Consider the following 7,500-nt stretch of genomic DNA (forward strand, 5'->3'; position numbering starts at 1 on the left):
ATTATAGTTTATATATATATATATATGTATGTATATATATATATATATATATATATATATATATATATATATATATATATATATATATATATATATATATATATATATAAAGAACAGATAAACCAGGCTTATCGGGAACAGCATATTTATTCAACCATCTTAAAGAACTATCGCGATTAAGCGCCGGGAAGTTATTGAGCGTTAAATAACTTAAATAACTTAAACTAAATAAATAAATAATAACTTCTTTAACTTTAACTTTAAGTTAAATAACTTAAATAACTTAAGTTAAATAACTTCTTTTCCCTTTTTAGACTCGGGGTTTACATGCCTCCATTCTCATTTAGTGAACTTCCTCCGGTAAATAAACCGTTACTTTTAATTATACACTTCATGTTAGTTTGTTGAACTTAGAATCATGTCTGGTTTGATTATTTAAGAAATCATTTTCTCACCATTCAAGGTTATTAATTTAATGATGAAATTTCTAATTCTTTTCATGCATCACTTATTTCTTGTTCTTATCACTGAGGAGTCTTTATCACTGTGTTTCGTTTTTCTTTATTTATCGAGTCTGTCTATTTCCTTCTTTACTTTCACGGATTTGTATGCTATTAAACTGAAGTCTCCGAAACCAAAGTGCTTATTACGTCCAGAAAGTGAAGATAATTATTTTTTATACCAATTCTAAATCAACAATTCCTTTTAACTTTACATGCTATTCTCATTTGCTTTCCTTTACCTTTTACACTTCTCACTGTAGGCGAGGGACTCAATTCAACTTCAAAAAATAACCGAAAACAATAAAAGAATATATAGCCATTAAAACACACAGCCTATAAAATAAAAAACAAACAAAATATAAAGAATAAAAAAACACATAAGGAATAGAAGGCACCGGGATTCCCTAGCATTGCCCTAAAAATTATCAGCATGCCCACTACCACCTATTTGCACCATTGCGCACGCCACCTTGCAATTAGGTGAACCCCGGCCTCTCGGACCTCCTTGCTCCGCCCACCGCCTCCATATTTGGTCGTCAGTTCTTCCACGGGGCTTAAAAAATAGGAAATAAAATTGCTCGAGAGATTGATAATCGAACATCCCCAAGCCAAAAAAAATCAACCGATATAAGATTACTTATAAAAAGAAAAAAAAAATATATAGGAAAAATACTAAGAACCTAAAGATAAAACAGTGCAATAAAACGAGTAACGAAAATGTTAAACTAAAACTGAAAACTAAATTAAATGAACATAAAAATAATATCAAAATAGTTGAGGGATCACATCTAGAAATTAAAATCTAGAAGACTGTTGAAAACGAATCCCCCCAAATTAAAAGAGTCCTCCATAATATTCATTTTCTATGAAAGTACACCATGCTCTATCTTGGAGGAGTAACTATTATTATCCCGGGCATTTGACAATATTACTGTAAAAATGAATATAAAAAGTTTCGCCGCGATAGGAGGTTACATAAGATCAATGATGGGTTAATTAATGTGCAGATAGAGATAAATGGCGAGGAAGCTGGCCATAACACACACACACACACACACACACACACACATACACACACACACATACACACGCACACACACACACACACACACACACACACACACACACACACACACACACACACACACACACACACACACATATGTATATATATATATATATATATATATATATATATATATATATATATATATATATATATATATATATATATATATGGTAAATCTGGAAATGCAACTCCATACCATTTTTTGGGTGAATAGAATAATTTGGCAATAGCTTTCGTCGTGTTTCGAACGAATCTAACACTCATTTCCTTTGCAAACATAGCATAACTACGATATAACTCCCGATAGCTGGTGAGGGTATGGTAGGCCTACATACCAGGGAATTTCGAGAAATAACGGTAGAATACTAGCAAGCATAGTATATTAACACATTTCCGGTTTGTATGGAGGATTCCGCCCCCTTAAACCCCCTTTCAGGGAAGGCTGCCATCCCCCACCCCCTGCCTCGTCTACAAAATCTTCACCTCGTATGTTCCGGCAGGATAGAGCCCAGACAAACCAAGTATCTGACACGTTTTCAGTAGATATAGGCGGCTCGGACCCCTTAAACACTCTTTCAGGGGGGGGGGCTGCCACCCCTACCCAACCAGGAACAGTTTGAACCACATCTTACCTTCAGCATTAACTCCAGACGGACCAGGCTGCGAGGCTCTTGGATCGTCGGGGTATGCCAGGTCGTTGTTGGCGAGAATTGCGATCGGTTATAGTAAAGTTACACTGCTTTCTTCGTTTATTTATTTATTTATTTTTTAATCCTTTTCCATGCACCACAAACCCACTAGCGTCTGTCATTTCTGTAATGACATAATCTTACAGTGCGGGCATTGTACTTTCACTGGCAGCACACCGTGATCTCGTAGATTTAGTAAGCTTGCTTCGTTATTTTGTTGATATTTCGCGGTAAAATCGAAATAATTGTTCTCACAACCTAAACTGTTTAGCCATGATGAAACTGATTTGAATTTCAAAAGGCTTCTACTAGGCCCATCTTCTATTGTCACATGCTGATCAATTCCATATCTGATTGGTTCTATGTTCACGTCACGTTCACGCGCGAATCTAATTGGCTCATTTGATTTCCCTCGCATACGTCATCCGCTACAAATCCGTCCGATTTCCCGTCGCTCTTAACGACTTTTTGTCATTTTGTCGCGGCGTTGGAGGCGGAAGGGTACTGCGGCTCCTAGGATCATGGAATTTATACCCTCTATAACGGTATAGAAGAAAGCTATTATAGAATGATGTGTTCTACAACATGGGAAGCTCAGTTTCTTTAAATTAGGTGTGGGTTGCATTCTAATAATACCATATATATATATATATATATATATATATATATATATATATATATATATATATATATATATATATATATATATATATATACATATATATATATATATATATATATATATATATATATATATATATATGTGTGTGTGTGTGTGTGTGTGTGTGTGTGTGTGTGTGTGTGTGTGTGTGTGTAAATAAATATATATATACACGTATATATCACCCTTCGCTTCCAGCCACGGAGGTCCCTCATGATGAGTCGCCAGGCAGGCCCTTGGCCCATCTCTAGTTCTTCACGACAGGTCTGGTCGAGCTGTCCAAGCCATGACTTCCTAGGTCTTCCCATAGGCCTCCACGCAGGATTGCCTCATACAGAGACAACTTGATGGGTAGGATCATCCACAGGTAAACGAGCTAGGTGCCCGTATAGTCTGAGTTGGCGGTCACGGATTATGCAAGGAATAGGTCCCTTGCCAGTCTCATGGTGAAGTCATCGGTTGGATATGTAGTCCAGCCAACTGTACCCCATGATTCGGCATAGGGACTTGTTACAAAGGGCCTTGAGACGTAACTCCAAGGCACTAGATAGTGTCCAGGTTTGACTTCAATAGAGCAAAACTGACAGTATCAAGACCATATAGACATTTAACTTAGTCCTGCATAGGCACCGGCACTTCCATATACTCCTGTTGACGGAGTTCATGGATCCTGCTGCCAGACCAATCTGTCTACTAACTTCCTGGTCTGACAGCCCAGAGATATGAACTGCACTACCAAGGTGTGTAAAGCTCTCTGTGACTTCAATGTCCTTGCCGCAAGCATGTATTGACTGAACAGGTTCTCCTAAGAGCAACCAAAAATCCTGGCTCTTGGCCCTAGTCTAGGAGACCTGCAAGCCCAGGGGCTTCGCCTCATTGCTAAATGGATCAAGAGCCACTACCATAGATTCCAGAGATTCAGAATTGCAACATCGTCGGGAAAGTCTAGGCCCGTGACCTTGATATTACCCAGTGTTGCTCCACACTGACTTTGGAAAGTAGCTCTGCCCATTACCCAGCCTACATGCATGTAAGTGTTGAAAAGTGTTGGTGCAAGGACACAGCCTTGCCTCACGGGGAAGAAGCTTGACAGGCCCCACCACACTTTACAGCACTTTCAGTACCAGTTTATCTGCTTGGTATTAATCCAATAATCTGTGTCGGAATTCCTCTAAGTCTGAGGATCTCCCATAACGATTCTCGATGCACCGAATCAAACGCTTCCTTTAGGTCGATGTAATCTGCGAGAGCATCCCACAACTGAACTCATGACAACGTTTTACAATGACTCAAAGCACTAGGAAATGGTCTGCTGTGGACTTACCAGGAGTTAATCCAGATTGTTCTCTGGTGCCTTAGCAGGTGGTTGCAGATCCGATTCAGAAGAATGTGGACGAAAACCTTGCCTGGTATACTGAGCAATCTGATGCCACAGTAGTTGTTACTATCCCAACGATCCACTTTTTCTTTCCAGAAAGGGATTGCTACTCTCCTCAACAGGTCAGGGGGAATGGAACCGGACTGCCAGATGGCAGCCAGAACAACATGCAAGCCCTGGGCCTTAGGCTTACCCCCAGCCTTTAACAGTTCAGGCATATGCCTGAAGTTTTCCCACATTTTAGTTTAGAGATCGCCTCCCTAACCTCAATCTGGGTAGAGAGATCTTCACTGATGGGTGGGCCAGACACAAGGATTGTGACTTCCCTTGCATTTAGATTAACTGCTGGGGGTTCTACCTAATACAATTGCTCAAAATACTCAGTCCAATGTTCATGAATCCCAACATGATCTGAGATGATCTGTCCATCCACTGAGCGGACTGCAGATATCCATGAGGAGAGACTGAAGTCATTTACAAGGAAATGGCTTTCTACCTCCTCGGCAAGATTCCTGATGAACAGGTTTTCAAGCTCTGTTAACCGAACAGAGATTGCTGAAGCGAACCTACGTGCACACTCATCTTCCCCCAATCTGTCCAGGTGAAACACCCTAGAGTGGCCAATTTGAAGGGGCCTTGCAGTTCTGAAGGATCCTCCAGCGAGTTCTAACAAGGATGTGGTCGATCTCCTTGGCCACATTACCTGTATTCCTGTACCAGGTCTAGCAATATGGGTTAGAGTACAGATACCAGGATCCAGAAATCCTCATTCTGTGGGACCTAACAAAGTCCCCAAGAAAGAGGTTGTTCTCATTCCCGAAATCATCTCCCGAGCCATGGGGACCAACAGACATTCCGTAGCGAGCTCGATCACAGCCGGATACCACATTGAAGTCACCCAGTGCAATGCAAATGTCTCATTGGGGCATTTGTCCACCAAAAGTGTGAGTTTGGAATAGAACTACTCTTTCACATCGAAGTTACATACATCTGTAGGAGCGTGCACAGCAATAAGAGACACAAAGCCAAAAGCGTGCTTCAGTCTCAATGCTACAATATGCTCATCAACCGGAGACACCTCTTCTACCGAAGTTTGAAATCGGCTGGAGATGGCTATGGCTACTCCCTGGATATGATGATCATCGCCTCAGCCCAACCAGTAATAGGTGTACGTACCCATACTGATCTCTCATCCTGCCGTAAAGACCGGATGTTCCAAGCACCCACCCGAACAGCCTGCCTGAAGTTAAACCTCGGGCTGTTGCTACCTCTGCCTCCCCCGCCGACGTTGCCCCATATAAAATGAGGTGGTAGGCTGTGGGGCCCATCGCCCGCCTGTGGAGTTCCCAAAGTCTTTGCCCCACAGGCCTCACATTGGGGTGGTGGCTGCCGTCATATATTACGTGGTCGTCTAAGATCAATCCAGTGTTATTTGCATAATATAGTAATTGCACTTTATATGGCGACTTCGTTCATCCTACTACAGGAGGAGCCATCAAGAGTCGCACGTCTGTTGTCCACCTTCCAGAATAAACCAGGATTCCACTTGATAGCTGTTTATTAAGAACCTACAACTACTAGTCACACACAATACGATATATATATATATATATATATATATATATATATATATATATATATATATGTATGTATGTATATATATTATATATATATATATATATATATATATATATATATATATATATATATATATATATATATATATATATATATATTGCTTCACCAGGGCAACGTGTGTTTTTTCTTTCCTTCGTTGTTCCTGCTGCAATTTGTTCGACAAGAATTCCACACATGTGTGTACATATACATTATATTCATCTATGTGTATCTGTGTGTCCCCTTTTCCAAACAGTTGTCGAGTTTTCTTTTTTTTCTTTTTTTTAAGACAAAAAGGTTTGAAGAGGAATATCTTAACCAAGTGGTAACTTTATTGTTTTGTTTGCACATTGTATATTCTTATTTTGACTACTAAGGCATACAGTGCATTTAGAATAATACAATTTTACCGAACTATGATAAAACCTTATTGCCTATCACGTCATACAAAGAATTTTGACACCAAAGTTAGAAAAAAAAACACATATCGCAAATAAATATCACATAAACATATAATTATCTGGTAAGTGTAAATGACTAATCCCCACAACTGTAAACCATTATAAGAGAATGTACAGTCAACTAACATTAGGCTCGTAGGCAAACGAACACAGACTCACGCTCGTAGAAATAGTAAACAAAAATAAGTTACTCTTTCATTATAATAATTCATCTGTCCTTACCTTAAATCACAGGATCGTGTCGTAATACTCAGCACTACATGTTGCTTATAACAAATCATGTCTAACGAGTCTAAAAGCTACCTTAACTCTAACCACATCAAAAGGAGTGCAAAAATACAGCTAAGTGTGAAGGAGAGGAGCCACGAAAGAAAAATAATATATATTCCTTCTTCTCTTGTAAAGATGCCTTGGGAAAGCATATTCATTAACATTCGTTTTCCTCTTCATTTCACTCGATTTGTATCCTCGTGTTGAAGGTATTTTCATCTTCATCTTGAATACGGTGGATGAGAGTCGTTGATCTTTCACTTCAAGAACAAAAAATCGTAGTAAATAGCTTACACTGAACATTTATCTTTCTACGACCTGAGTGAGTCTCTTCATCTGAGATATACAGATCTCTCTTGTCGAAAAGACGACTAGGCAATCTGTTTCTGAATATTTGACTAAAATTGGAAGAAAGATTCGAAACAGGGCGCTATAGTTTTATACTCTTGCGTCATAGGTGTTCTATATACATCCATCTCGCATGTTTTTGCTTCGTTTTATCTATTCCATCTTCTCACTTGTGTTTTTGCTTCGTTTTATCTATTCTTTGGTAGGCGTGGATGCCACTGTCCAGCATCATATGGCACTTGGATACACGAGGGAATTCAGCGAGCCGGGGGAGGGGGAGGGGGGGGGGGCACGAACCTTTCTCTGTGACTTTCCTTATAAAAGTGACTAAATATAAAATGTATTGACTTATGACTATATATACTGTATATAAAGGTCTCAGGTTTCTTAAAGAGAGGGAGGGAGAGGGAGGGAGGAAGAGAAAGAGAGAGAGAGGGAGGGAGGAAGAGAAAGAGAGAGAGAGGGAGGGAGGAAGAGAAAGAGAGAGAGAGAGAGGGAGGAAGA

General features: G+C 39.6%; 1 protein-coding gene across 1 annotated transcript in view; it reads right to left on the reverse strand.

Moving 5' to 3' along the window:
• Positions 1–6,231: 6,231 nt before the first annotated feature.
• LOC113800551 (uncharacterized) overlaps positions 6,232–7,500 on the reverse strand; it is a 58,695-nt gene continuing 57,426 nt past the window's right edge. The window contains exon 4 of the mRNA XM_070114301.1: positions 6,232–7,500. This exon is cut by the window's right edge and continues 874 nt beyond it. The gene's annotated coding sequence lies outside the window, so the exon portion shown is untranslated.

This window comes from Penaeus vannamei, chromosome 35, assembly GCF_042767895.1.
Source record: "Penaeus vannamei isolate JL-2024 chromosome 35, ASM4276789v1, whole genome shotgun sequence".
In the NCBI taxonomy this organism is placed as follows: Eukaryota; Metazoa; Arthropoda; class Malacostraca; order Decapoda; family Penaeidae; genus Penaeus; species Penaeus vannamei.